This window comes from Electrophorus electricus, chromosome 6, assembly GCF_013358815.1.
Source record: "Electrophorus electricus isolate fEleEle1 chromosome 6, fEleEle1.pri, whole genome shotgun sequence".
Lineage (NCBI taxonomy): Eukaryota > Metazoa > Chordata > Actinopteri > Gymnotiformes > Gymnotidae > Electrophorus > Electrophorus electricus.
In genome coordinates, this window is record NC_049540.1 from 22,738,758 (window position 1) to 22,752,033 (window position 13,276).

At 46.8% G+C, this 13,276-nt stretch overlaps 1 protein-coding gene across 5 annotated transcripts in view; it reads right to left on the reverse strand.

Annotated features, from left to right (window-relative positions):
* cadm1a (cell adhesion molecule 1a) overlaps positions 1-13,276 on the reverse strand; it is a 196,091-nt gene that overhangs the window by 148,719 nt on the left and 34,096 nt on the right. The gene's annotated exons all lie outside the window — the stretch shown is intronic.

A 13,276-nucleotide genomic window follows, 5' to 3' on the forward strand; every position in this document is an offset into this window, starting at 1 on the left:
CTAGACTCTGAAAGAGCCATTGACACTTGTGTCAAAAAAAGGGAATGGATGGTCAATAGTGCAAAGACATAGAACTGCAAAGACCCAGGACTGGATGATTTTTTTCTCCGTCATAGCAGAGCAGTTACAGAGAGAGATTTTGTTTATATGCACAGAATTTTTAGCTGGGGTCCACCCTTTCGGGATTTTTAAATATGTATTTTAAAGAAATAATAAATGGAAAGGGGTCCATAAGAAGCAACATATTAGTTGCAGTTTTCCCCAAACGTCCAGGCTTGCATGTGCTCTGACGCTGATCGGACTATTTGCTTCAGGGCCGTTATCATTCAGACTTACTGCTTGTTTCATTTGGCTTTGGGGCTATTGAGGGAGCATTGATGACCTAATAGGCCCACTACTAGAACTGGGCATTAAAAGCTTAAGCTCACACAAGATCATGCAGCGCTTCAGCAATACAATTTAAAAAGCAGCGGTGCTGTGGGACTCAGTCCGAGACACAGGGTACCGCCCTGGAAGGGTCTTTATTAGGCAGCCATTTGGGAGCCCCTATTTACCCGTCTGTAATGTTTACTTTAAATGAACATGCACATATGGCAGTAATAGCATGTGGCATTAGATGGTGTGTATAAAGTGGCTGATGATTTGGGTGCAGTTGTCCAGTAAAACGCTTTAGTGCGCCGCACCCACATGTCTTTTCCACGATGACAATTAAGAGACCCCGGCTGAAACAGGACACCGGCAGCATGCCGGCCACGCGCATTACCATTACACGACCGTGCAATTAGCCGGAGAGCCTCACACTCTTACAGGCCCAAATTGAAGCAGACTGTGGTACATTAGGGAAGTCTGCTCTCCATCTGTGAGACATAACAGAGATGCACAGGCAGTGATGGGGAAAGGCCCCGGTGGCCAAGCAGAGCCGAGCGAGCGGACGCCTCTGGTGCCCAGCTTTTCCGCTCAGCTGCTTCCATGCTAATTGCCCCACAAACAGAAGGGCCCGAGCCTGCTCTGGGTGCACCAAGCCCCAGCGTGTTGCTGGGGGGGGGGGACTACAGCGCCCATCCCAGTGATTGTCCCAACATTTGACAGCAGTCCATTTAACCAGAGGAGGGAAGTCCAGACCCGCTGCTAGAACCATCGACGTCTCCACCAGGCTTCTGTTGGGACATGGCGTGCTATCAGTGTTGAGGACAAGCGCTAAAAAGAACATGGGGAGCAAATGTCAGCATTTTCTTCCTTTAGGAGACATATGCGGCCTTAGTGAAAAGAAAAGAAAAACTGATAAGATATTGATGGGTTTGGAATTTTTGTGTACAGGCTGTTGTTTGCTACAGCTACAGCAGAGCACAATTGCGCACATGTTTTGAAAAAGAAAATACTGACTGACAGGTCTTTTATTAATTGGCTGCAAATTAGAGTTTTTTAATTGAACTTCACCAAGGAAGAAAACATGTCAATCAAAAGGCTCTGTCATAACTGCTTCTTGCGAAACTGCGTTGTTGATACTCCCTAATGAAAAATGACCATTTTTCCTGTATATCTGATAAACTACACAACAAAGAACTCTATAAAAATGTGGCCTTCCCTGTACCCTCCTTCCCCCAACCCATGGTGGCAGTGGTGGTGCTCGATGCTGTCATAAACATTAGCAGCAACCAGTGGTTTGGCCCTGTGGAGAAGAGCTCAGACCATGAACCTAGATGCCTAGCACGGGGCCTCGTATTAAATTTACAGGTCATTATAGCAGCTAATAAAACACACAGACAGTGAAACAGGATACAGACACACACAGATGAAAGCTAGTTTTGCAGCCATCACGTTTTGCACTTTACCAGTTAATCCGTCACAAAGGTTGGACGGAAAGCAAGCACGTGGAATACAGACGCTCTTCACACAGTGTCTTAAGCTCTTGTGCTGCTGTGAATAATATAAAATATGACAAAAAACGTTAGGCACATTTTATGAAACTGTGCTTCAATTCGGACCCGTAAGAGTGGGAGGCTCTCTGGCTAACTGCATAGCCATGCCATCGTAATGCAATCAGCATGGACGTTCAAATCATCTTCACAATATCCGTAGAGTGCACCAACAACAGCGTGGGGATTGTTTTTGCGAGGAATGCTCTGTTCGAATGTGTTGCTCACGTGTGGACCCGAGTGCTTGCCATAACCATAGCAGTGCCCCGGGTCTAGATTTAGTGGCTTAATATCTTTAGAGGTTTCTGGTGGAGCAAAAAAAGCTGGTCCTCGTTTGTCACTAACAAATCCATACATTGATTTTGTCAGGTCATTTCATATGGTGACTATTTTGGACAAATCACTTTTGAAAGTTCACACCATTCAAGATTAATCTGAGGGAGAAGGAGAAAAAAAGTCAGCTATAGTGTAACAGAATACAAAAACAACTCTATGTGTCGTGTCACGATAACTCTCTCGGCAGTCTATGTCCTATGCTGCTTAGACTGCCTGTGCCCTGATTAAAACAAGCCTATACATGCAGAAACAACTCCCCAAGCCAATTACAAATGACCACCTTATTATTTTAGGACAGCTCCTAATCTGTCAACTTCATCTCTTCCATCAAATTTAGACCATCTACCCCAGAGGCTATTGTACATAGCCACGACTGCTTAGTGTTGGGTTAAAAACGAGCTCTAAAATTGTATTCCCAAAACATCCATTTGTGCCACTGTGTGGGTTGCTATCCTGTGTGCGCACTAAATGATTCTGTGTGATGTCAGCGTGCTATAAAAGTGGATGTTGGCAGACAAACGCCCCTTTAGGGCACCGTAAGCACGGAGTCGATATATCAGGAGGTTAAATTTTGCACAGGAAGACAGAGATGAAAGAGGACTTCAGGAATACAAATGAAGACAAGAAGAAAACAGGTCAGAAATAGCCACTGCCCCCAAAGCTATCAGCATTCGGCGCCAAAGTCCAGTTAGGTCTCGCAGAGATCGGGTTGGGTGGATTAACGCGAGCAGAACGCGGGTTCAGACCTCGCCAGCGGGCGCGCCGCGATTTGTGGGCTAATTACGCAAACGGAGAGGCGTGCCCACGCGGGGAATGAGGAGTGGCAAGGCAGTCCAGGATGCTTGGGGAACGGCAGACGTTAAAGCGCTGTCTGACAACTCTTCTGGCAGGAGACTGGCAGGGTGAAACAGCCACATGAAGGATCTTAGCAACGGAGCTGTCTGGGGCGTAGCCGCACGGCTAGCCCGGTAAACATATTAAACAACAGCTGAGATACTTTATGAATGCTCCTCCTGATACGATGCCGCCTTTGGCATGAACGGAAGTTTCACTGAGGTCAAAGAGGATGTTATAGCGTGGGAACAGAGCTCAGGTCATTACCAGAGTCTGTCCCGCATTCAGGCAAACCTTTTAAAATCACAATCTGTTACAAAAGGAGCCCAAACTGATGTGACTCAGCTTTTTCCGTCTCACAGTGTGTGTCTCACTCTTCGCGATAAGTCAGCAGTTTCACTTCCCCACATTACTGGCCTCTTTTTTTATTATTCTTGCTGGGTAATAAATAGAAGTGCACAGTATATCTGCAGCCAATATATTATTTGCAGATAAGGACAATTTTTCATTTATTGTTATCAGTTCGATATTGGAATTTCAGCCGATAATTACAACCGATTATTTTTTATCTCTCCAACAGATTAAGCCGTCTGTTGAATTTAGGCCTCGTTTGTAGATTACTACAGTTATGAGAAAAATTATAATCAGAGGTGGATAGGTTTCTTTTGTTAAATGCACCTTGGGTGAGGAATAATGTTTTTGTATTTTGCTGTACATGGATTAAGCAACACTGTGTAGGTTTGCAGTTATGTTGCTGTTGTTTTTTTCCAGGGGGCAATCCAGCTACAGGCTCTCTGCCCCAGGCCAAGGCAAAATATTAAGAGAATAAAATGTATTATAAACTACTTTTGTTCTCCTTTGTGTTAACAGAAGAGTATGTGTGCAATAATTGCCATGTTTGATTTACCTCTGACATGGTTATGAAAAATGAATGATCCATATTTAGAGTTTTATTTGAACTCACTAGACGTCATGTACAGATTGTAGTTTGCGCATGCTTTAAAATGCATAAAGATACAATTATCAGTTATTAATACTGGTATCAGCCACAACAAGGTGTTAATTACTGGTTATCATGTTAGCCCAAGAAGTTCAATATTGGTGCATCCCAAGTAATAAATGGAATCACTCGTACATGTTGGAGCTGGGTCCAGAGACAGAGCAACTGTCTTAGGACACGGTGCCCGCAGCCCTATGGAGGACCAACTCAAAATCAACCACACATTCGCATTCGCCCTCTGACCTCAGCGCAGCAGAAGGGCTCCCCTGAAGCGGCCTAGTTTGTGGAAGCCTGGCTGGAGACACAGTGCCGACCCATGCCTGGCCCGCCGCATCCGTGGCTTCGTGACTGTCTCCCTGCGCCAGCCGTGAGGCGCAGACAGCGGCTCGCCACGCAGGACTGCGATGGGGGAGCCGAGGTGGAGATAGTGCAGGTGGCTGGAACTACGGGGGCGGCGCAAAATCTCCGCGTGGGCCATGCGGCAGAAGGGAGGGACGGAGGAGGACACAATATGGCCGGCTTATTTTCACCTGGCCACACAGTTTGACCCCTGCCAATGTGTCAGCCCTCAGGCAGAGCTTAAAAATAATTAAGGGGCTCAAGCAGGGGGTGGAGTGGCGCTAAGGAGCCGGGCGCACGAGAGGCGCACCAGGGGCTACACGCGGGCGCTTAACCCGCGAGCAGTCCCCTCGCTTTGTTGTTGCGTCTGAGAAAATGCTATCGCCACGCGTTGCATCGAGTCCCAGCACATGGAAGCGTAGGCGGCGGAGAGCCAGCCAGGAAGCGGAGCGTGCTCCGCATTCCTCAGGGAATCCGAGTGCAGCGTGGCTAGTGCCGCGGGAGTCTGGTGACCTCAGCCCACCACTCACGGAGGGGGAAGACCAGGTACGGGAGCTTCCGTGACGCTTCATGCTGACCTGCATGCGTCACACCCACCCCTACGACTGTCTTCATGTCAGGTGTGTTCACATTATCTCTCTCCACGACACGTTGATGCGGACTGAGCACTCACACACATCACCAGCCCCACACACTGCCATGACTGCACCATCACTGCAGACTGGATTTAAGCTAATATTTTTTCAATACACTCAAACACTCATTTGTCAGGGAATGAATCCATAACAATATGGAGGCAAGATGGTAATGTAGAGTTTAGATGTTCAGGGCATGTCTGTTTGATTTAGTTGATGAAAAGGATTAATGGCCCACCTGCTAATCCATAACTTCGCTTCTGATCCCTGGCCAAAGGTAGATAATGCCGTAGCTCACAAACCACAAATGGTCTATCATGGCTTTCTGCGCACATAGTACTTTACAGTAATCGTGCCTAAAATATATGCAACACGCCTGCACTCCCTACCCACAATGTCATGTGATTTTATAGTCATGTAGGCAATAATAATAAAAGCCCGAACATTTATACATGCATCTCGCGTTCTTTCTCTCATCATCGATGTGTTAAAAATAAACAACACCTACCAGTATCACATTAAACATTGTGTCTTTAAGATCAAGACTGCGTAACAAAGACCATATGTTATCACACATTGTGCCTGAGAAAAGGGGCAGAAAAAAAGAGAATGACCTAAGTTTGAAATCTGGCAGGTTGTCACAACTCAGGCATTTACACTAACAGCAACATGAGTACCTTTTGGACTTCATCTTTAGTGCTTCACTTGTGAAGACTCCATCACTGAGGTCAGGCAGCGGGGGAGGCACAGCACTGTAGATTCTTATCAAAGACATGGTGTCTATAAGATCCTGATGCTAATCTGTGGGTTAATGCCATACTGTAGCACGTTTCAGCCTGGTGCTACGTAAAAAGCCTTTAATATCGCCTGCCGATGGCCCGTCACTGCTTCACCGGTCACATGTGCTCTGGAAATCACTATCAGGGCCTTGGCCATTGTCTTATGCTATTTGCTTGCAGTGTAGTCACTAAAATGCTCTGAACGCTGCCGCAAGATCCAAAAGCTCCGGTAAAGGCGTTTCTGAGCGTTGGCACATTATTGGTTTATGTGCTTCCTTAACATGGGTAAACTGAAAATAAGCAGGCGTGGATCGATGTAGAGGAGTGGGGAGAAAATGGTTTCGTCATCAATGCCTTTAAATACACACTTGGGAATGGTTCTTTTTACCTTGTTAAATTTGCACTTGCTTCAAGCACGGATGACTCATAGGTATATCACGTAGATTATAAATCCTTGGAGATTCTCTATATAATTTTCTTTTTTTTTTCTGCTGTCTTTGGTGTAAGTCATTCTTGATAAGAGTATCTGCCAAATGGCTAACCGTAAACATAAAGTCCAATAGCCCCAACGGATTCCTCTGCACACTCAGACTGCGGACTTTAACTACTGCGTGATAAGAACACATCACAAAAGCTTGTGAAAATTCTCAAGACCACGGTCTGCTGGGTTTTGACAGTCCTTTGCCAGAGCGCACAAAATATCCCATTGAGGCGCGGTTTAATGGAGGATGTGACTCAAGGGGCATATGGATATGCCAAACAAAAGCACATTCAATGGTCTCCCCTAGACATCCATGAACACGGAATAAGCCATAAGCTCTGACTCAGGGAGGGCCAGGGCAGCTCAATGGGAGCTGTGGCATATTGGGAATGACCCAGGAGACACATAAGTCAGAGCATAAAGATGTCTTTCAGGGAGAAACCCTGCCTAGATGATTCATACAGCGTGCAACAGAGAGCTTACTGCTTCCTGACTGACTTAACCGCTACGCTTCTCAGCTAATTTGGGACTTTTCACTCCTGATCAGTGACGTTAATCCCTCTGCTTTCACCTGGACGAGGTAACGACTGACAACAGATACCTAAAGACAAGCGCTCTGGGTTGCCACCGATATTAGAAATAAAAGTTCAAAAGAAAACAATTGTATTACATCCTGTTGCATCAGATGGAAGAGAGGCTGGATGGGAGTTGCTTTAGAATTCATCATCCCCAAACCACCAGCACTTCAAACGTCAGGAAAAACAATGTTCCTGCACGATTGATCTTTTTGGCATAAACATCTCTCCTCTTTGAAAGAGTGACTTTGCGTAGTGAAGACACAAAAATAGGAGGCTTCATTTTAGCATCACTGACTTAGCCAAAAAAAATTCCAGGGGATTTAGCTCTACCTCCTGGAGGTAGATGATAAAAGTTCTAGGAGCCTGCACCAGAAAGCAGGTCAAGTAGAAGACTTGTGGAGAAGCCAACGTTTCTGTGCAAGCACAAAGAACTGGACCAGCTTCAGTGTTGCTTAATGATTTCATGCTTGACTAAAGGCAGAATAATGCCAATAACTATGTTACTCTTAAATGGATTTTGAACCATAATTGTGAGACCTTAATTGAACTTTTGTTACAACTGATCAGTGGTCCGTAAATGTTCATGGGATAAACAAAAACGTGTTCTTCTTCAAAACAAGACAAAAAGGCAGATAAAAACAATCCTCTATGTAAATAAGATCAACAAAAGGAACGGCTTTATTTGATGCCAATGAGTGATACTGATATTATCATTTTAATTGAAAACCTGTTCATCAAGAGTTCTAAGACTCAGGATAGCTTATGACTGCAGAGGAACAGCAGGTCCAGCCCCAAACGAAGCCCCAAACTGTTCGGTAAGTCTAGGATAATGCCATCCTCAGCTAATGCTACAAGTCAATTATCATGAGAACCATCCGCACACACAGACGAATAATTCACTGAACATACCATTTCTATTTTAAGTGTATACGTGATAAATGCCTCATTCTGGCTTGTAAAATGAGGTTTTGATTGTTTTGATGCTACACTGAGCATTAGAGATTGTAGCCTTCCTACCAGTCTTACTGTTGTCTGACAAAGCTCATTTCTCCGCTCATTAATTCTGTATTTCCCATCTGAGGAAAAGGTGCATTTTCCTTAAAACATCTATATTGCATATCGTTGCTTGTGACAGCGGCCTCAGGACACAAAACTTGCTTTTGGACTTTACCGATAATGGTGGCAATAACATCATAGCCAAGGAGAGTGCATAATTCAGGTGCATTCACTGGATTGGTGGTGTCCAGAGACTCGCTCCACACTCGCTCATGTGTGTTCCTCAATCTCCAAATCCGCTCAGTCATTCAAATCCTCCATTTCAGCCTCTCAATAAATTTTTCATGCGTAAGAGCTTGTTGAACATTAAAATGATTCATATGAGCGCACACAGCCTCTCTGTTCCCATTTGTGGGGGCAAGGGGGGATGGGGGGGGGCTGTGCGTCCACACCAGCTTCAGGTCCTATAATGTGGTAAAGGGGGGGGGGGGGGGGTTGTTAGAAACCTGCGTTCTGCCCTGCCAATGAATCACCTCAGGACCCATTTCTCAAACGAGACATGTGCAAAGTCCACAGCCACAGTTAGGACGAGACAAAGAACCAAACATCCACATCACTTACCTAGAGACAGAGACAGAGAGAGGGAGAGAGAGAGAGAGAGAGAGAGAGAGAGAGAGAGAGAGAGAGAGAGAGAGAGAGCGTAAGATAGATGGCAGATGGAGGTGGGGGAGAGATACAGAGAGACCGAAATAAGTATTTTGGGACTTTAAATTCTGCATTGATATGAGGAGCAAAATTACCCCATGAACCAAAATGGAGAGAACACCCCCCCCCCCCCCCCCCCCCCCCCCCCTTATGCTGCAGTTTGTATTCTCTGAAGACAGCCACATATGGCAGCCATATGCCCGTAGGCAGAGCTGGACAGCTTGGGGCATTTCAGGTACACGTTTCAGGTGATTCTTGAGCTATTCATGCTTAAAAGGACACAAGGCTTTGGAGGGCCTGTGCTAAATGAAAAATAAATCTAAGGCTCCAACCAAAGTGAAGAGTGCTGTTAGCATCCTGCTGTGACATCTGGGTTCAAATCTGCAAGCATCCAGATTTGAGCCTCTCAGCCCCTGAAGAGCTGGCTGCTTTGTTGGCATTGTCATTAACTAAGCTAACAAACTTCAAGGAGCCAGGCGAGCAGAAGATAAAAGTGTTTGCTGTTAGCAATCTGCCACCGCGATCGCCACGGCTACCTCCACCTCACCACTCCGCCACCACACGGCTGTCACCGCTCTGCAAACAGCGGGGTGATTGTGGTTGATGCAGTTCCCTCCAAAGACCAGATGTTTTTAACATCGAAACCCTCAAGGTGCTTCAAAGCGCGTGGCGGGAGAAAATGCTCTCGGGAGGCATGAAGGCTTCGGCGATGCATTTGGAATTAAACGCTCAACAAAAGTTGGTTAACGATGGCAAGTGTGCTTAGGCTATGGTGTTCGCCATTAACAAAACACAGCTGATATTCTTGGCGTACTGTGACGGGTTTTCAATAATCAAACCAAATCAAACCAAGTGATGGTCAGCAAATTATCCAGAAAACGTCTTCAAAGAAAACAAACTTTTCAACTTAAACTTTTTATACTGTGGCACACAAGACCATGATGGTTTTGTAAGATTATTGACAGACTTGACTTGACTTATGCAGATGAAGTCAGACAGCCTGGTCCATGAACCACTCCCTGACCGTAAACAAGGACATCTTTCAGAGCTTCATTAGAATCAAAAGGGCGATTAAATTAAAGGTTCAAAAAGCCAATGTTGAATTTTCATGTTAAAATTCAGTACAATTATCAAATGCATACCAGCCGGTTTTCATGAGGTCCAACCCAATTAATTTGCTCATTTATTTTCAGTTCCTCTCTACTTGCTTACAGCAACACAGAATTAACTGCTAAAGTAGACTTCAGAATAATAATAACTCAATTATACCGTGTGGCACATAGCCAAATAAATAAATAAATATTGGAGAGAGAGAATAGATAGGTCTACAGTATATGGGGGTGTTGAGCAAGACTCCCAGCTCTAGAACACAATGAGTTATATTACAGGCTATGGCTCAGGATAAATATTAACACATTATTTTACACAGCTGTGTTTGTACTGGCTGTAAAAGGCTTTTCGGGTGCTGTATAGTAGTTCCTTGCTTTTCTATCATGCCTCTTTCTCTGCCATGACAATGTAAGCTCAGTGAATTCAAGGTAGGATTTTATTTTCTCGGCAGGCTTTGAGCTGGCGAAGGACAGATCCAGGCTTGTAGTCGGACGTATGAGCCCTCAGGCAAACGCTCAGGTATTATACACCTCCAACTGTAAACCTGCGTCTGGATGAAAGGTCCGCAGCCACCTGGTCCATCAAACGTTTTTAGCACGCTTTCACCTACCGCTCGAGATGGTACAGGTACAGAGCGGCGAGGCCAGCTTCGTTAGCACCATCACCTTTAGCGGCCCAGCTGCTACCGGTGTCTACAGTCAGGAGCCCTGGGGCCCGAAATCCAAACACCACACGTACACAACGGGTCCTGTGGGGCAGCGCTGCTCAGAAAACAAAGGCGGTTCGGAAAAGGAGACTGGATAAAGGGAAATGCATAGGAGGCTCTCGTTACGTTTGTTGGCTTATTGTTTGCTTCGTATCCCAGGCTGCACTGCTCCTGGGTGGGCAACTCGCTGCCAGACAATCTGTGAGCCTGGCCTGTCACAGTGCTGAGAAGTGTTTCATTTCCAGCCCATGTGACATCGCCCCGCTCATTGTGCTCAATCTGTACATATTACATTATGCGACGGCTGCCGTTAAAGGTCTTGTCGCCACGGCGCTCCGTGTATGCAAATATGCCATTAATAAATAATAGCGCATAGGGAAGCATAAATAATCCAACACCTTAGGGCAGGTTCAGGGAACAGCTGTCCCAGAGGAGTGCCAGACGCCCGGGCTGGCACAGCCGCATCCACCCCACCACCCCCACCCGCCCTCCAATCAAAGAGGCGCTCACATCCCCACTCACTCCACACAGCTTTTAACAACAGATGGAACATGGCTCTTGTTAAGGGCTCTAACTCGCACCCTTGGCCTGCTGAGGCTCCCTGAGGCACCGGCACACCAACCCACCCCCCCACTCCCTACCCTCCACCCGAGAAGAGGGAGGGTCGGTCCCTAACGGACGTGTGCAAATCATTATATCACAGTAACTGCTGACAGACCGCTGCAACATCTCCTCAGCTGCCATGGCTGAGGTAATTAGGGTTACGCTAAAGAAACCTTTGCCCTCCCAAGCTTTACTTTTAATTCCCATAAGTTGCGGCTGTCATAAGCCTGTCCCAAACTACGGCACGCAGTGACACAAAACCACAGGCTCCGCGGAAACGTCTACATAATGAAAAATGCCAAGATTGCGCTTGTCGACCTATTCGCACAGTCAGCCAATGGGAACTGGACGGGCTAGACAGGCCATTTGCCGTAAATACCACACTGAAATAAAACGTGCCAACGCCAGTGGTGTCAGGAGTCACGTGGGCAGCATTATGTGCAGCAGTGCCAAACTGAACGGCTGCGGATATAAGGGCAGCGGGGGGCGGGGGGGGGGGGGGGGGGGTGTCTCACATCCTCGGCCTCACTGAACTTTATTAAGGTTACTCCTCATAAAGCAACGAAAAGTGCTGATTGATTAGAGAAGCCCATTAAAGAAGAGAGACAAAGTGAACTGCAGTGGCAGGCTTTGCCAAGCGCACTTCCCCAGCTCTCCTTGGGTACCTGGGAGAAGGGTAGGCCAGAGTGCAGGCCCTCCGAGGTACAGGTTTATCGAACTTTATCTGCGGGTTACAAAGCTCCTTGGTGTAAAGAGGGCAGAAAAGCCATCTCTCTCCATCACACGCCAATGTTCCCACAGCCTTCATGGGATTCATGGAACCCTGAAGACTGGCACATCCATTTCATTTCATGGACACGACTGCTTGTGATCACTTCTTGTACTTAAACAGCTTGAACCTGGGTGGAGCAGAGCGACTTTTTTCGTACTGGCAGCCTTTTGAATAAGAATGTAGTTAGTGAAGTTGTCATTTTGTCAAAGAGCTCAGTCATAACGGCCATGCAATTTAGAGTCTGCAATCACTGTGCATGACTCATAACTGACAGCCTATGGCAAATTCCGCAGCAAAATCATGCCTGAGAACTTCACATGAGATTGCAGAATGGAGTAAACTCTTAAGAAGAGGGCATTAAATCATTCTGTTCACAACAAAACTGAATATTTGACAGAATTTGATTTGGTTTTGGGAAGCTAAACATCTTTTCTTATTAACTTCTGATGATAATGGCCCTCCAGCTGAGCACCCCAATGTCATCTAGAAGATTGACGGCTTGAAATTACCAAACTGCTGTACATCAGGCGAAGGGGAAAAAAGGGACCCAAGCAAAGCTCAGTGAGAATATGTAAGGACTACTTCTGAAGAGAACTTACTCCCTTTTTGTCATTTCTTCCTTAAGATAAACCGGGGCGGAGACTGACAGGTGACGGACGGCTTGGAAGGTGAACTGACATGCCTGGAGGCGTAGGGTGCGGTGGGGAGAAACCCCCGAGTCAAGACCAAAGTCCCATCTGCTCCCCCGAAACCTCGTCGCCAAGGTTGCGAGACGGAAGGGGAGCCGGAAGAAGAACAAAAGCCACGGGGGCACGTGGAGTGTCTGCACAGCAACGGCGCTAGCCCGGGCGCTATCTATGGGGAGTAAATGAAAACAAGGTTAATGCATTCGCTTCTCATTATCTCTGCTGGAAGGAGACACCCGCGCGGGATAAGGAGCAGGAAATCAGAGCGGTGCGCCAGCCGCTCCGCACACAACACACGCTCTGCCCCCTCCCCCCCCCCCACTTCTCTCTAGAGCGTTTGAGCGGGGGGCGAGGGAAGAGGGAGAGGGAAAGCTAGCCTTCTCCAAAAGTCCACAGAGCACTTTGGGGGGTGATTGGGGGACAGGGGAGGGGCTTGGACACGGTGACACCTCGTGAAGTGATGAGGGCTTTCCAAAATCGCTATGCAGAGACTGGCTGCCTGTTCTTTGCACTGTACAGAGACTAGCTGGCATCACTGGGTGTAGGGAATAACGATTACATTACTTTTAAAGAAAAGCATCGGTTCTTAGCCAGGGTGACAGAGTGTGAATGTAATATCCTCCTTAATATGACCATAAGCTTGTGACACATAAAGAACTCTGACAGCTGTAGGCTTACAGGACTGCGACAACATGCATCATGGTCCGACATCGCACCCCTCTCCCCGCCCCAACCCCCCCCACAGCTGGAGCCGGGCCGTCCCACCTACACGGCTCTCACACTAAAAGGCCGAGACAGGC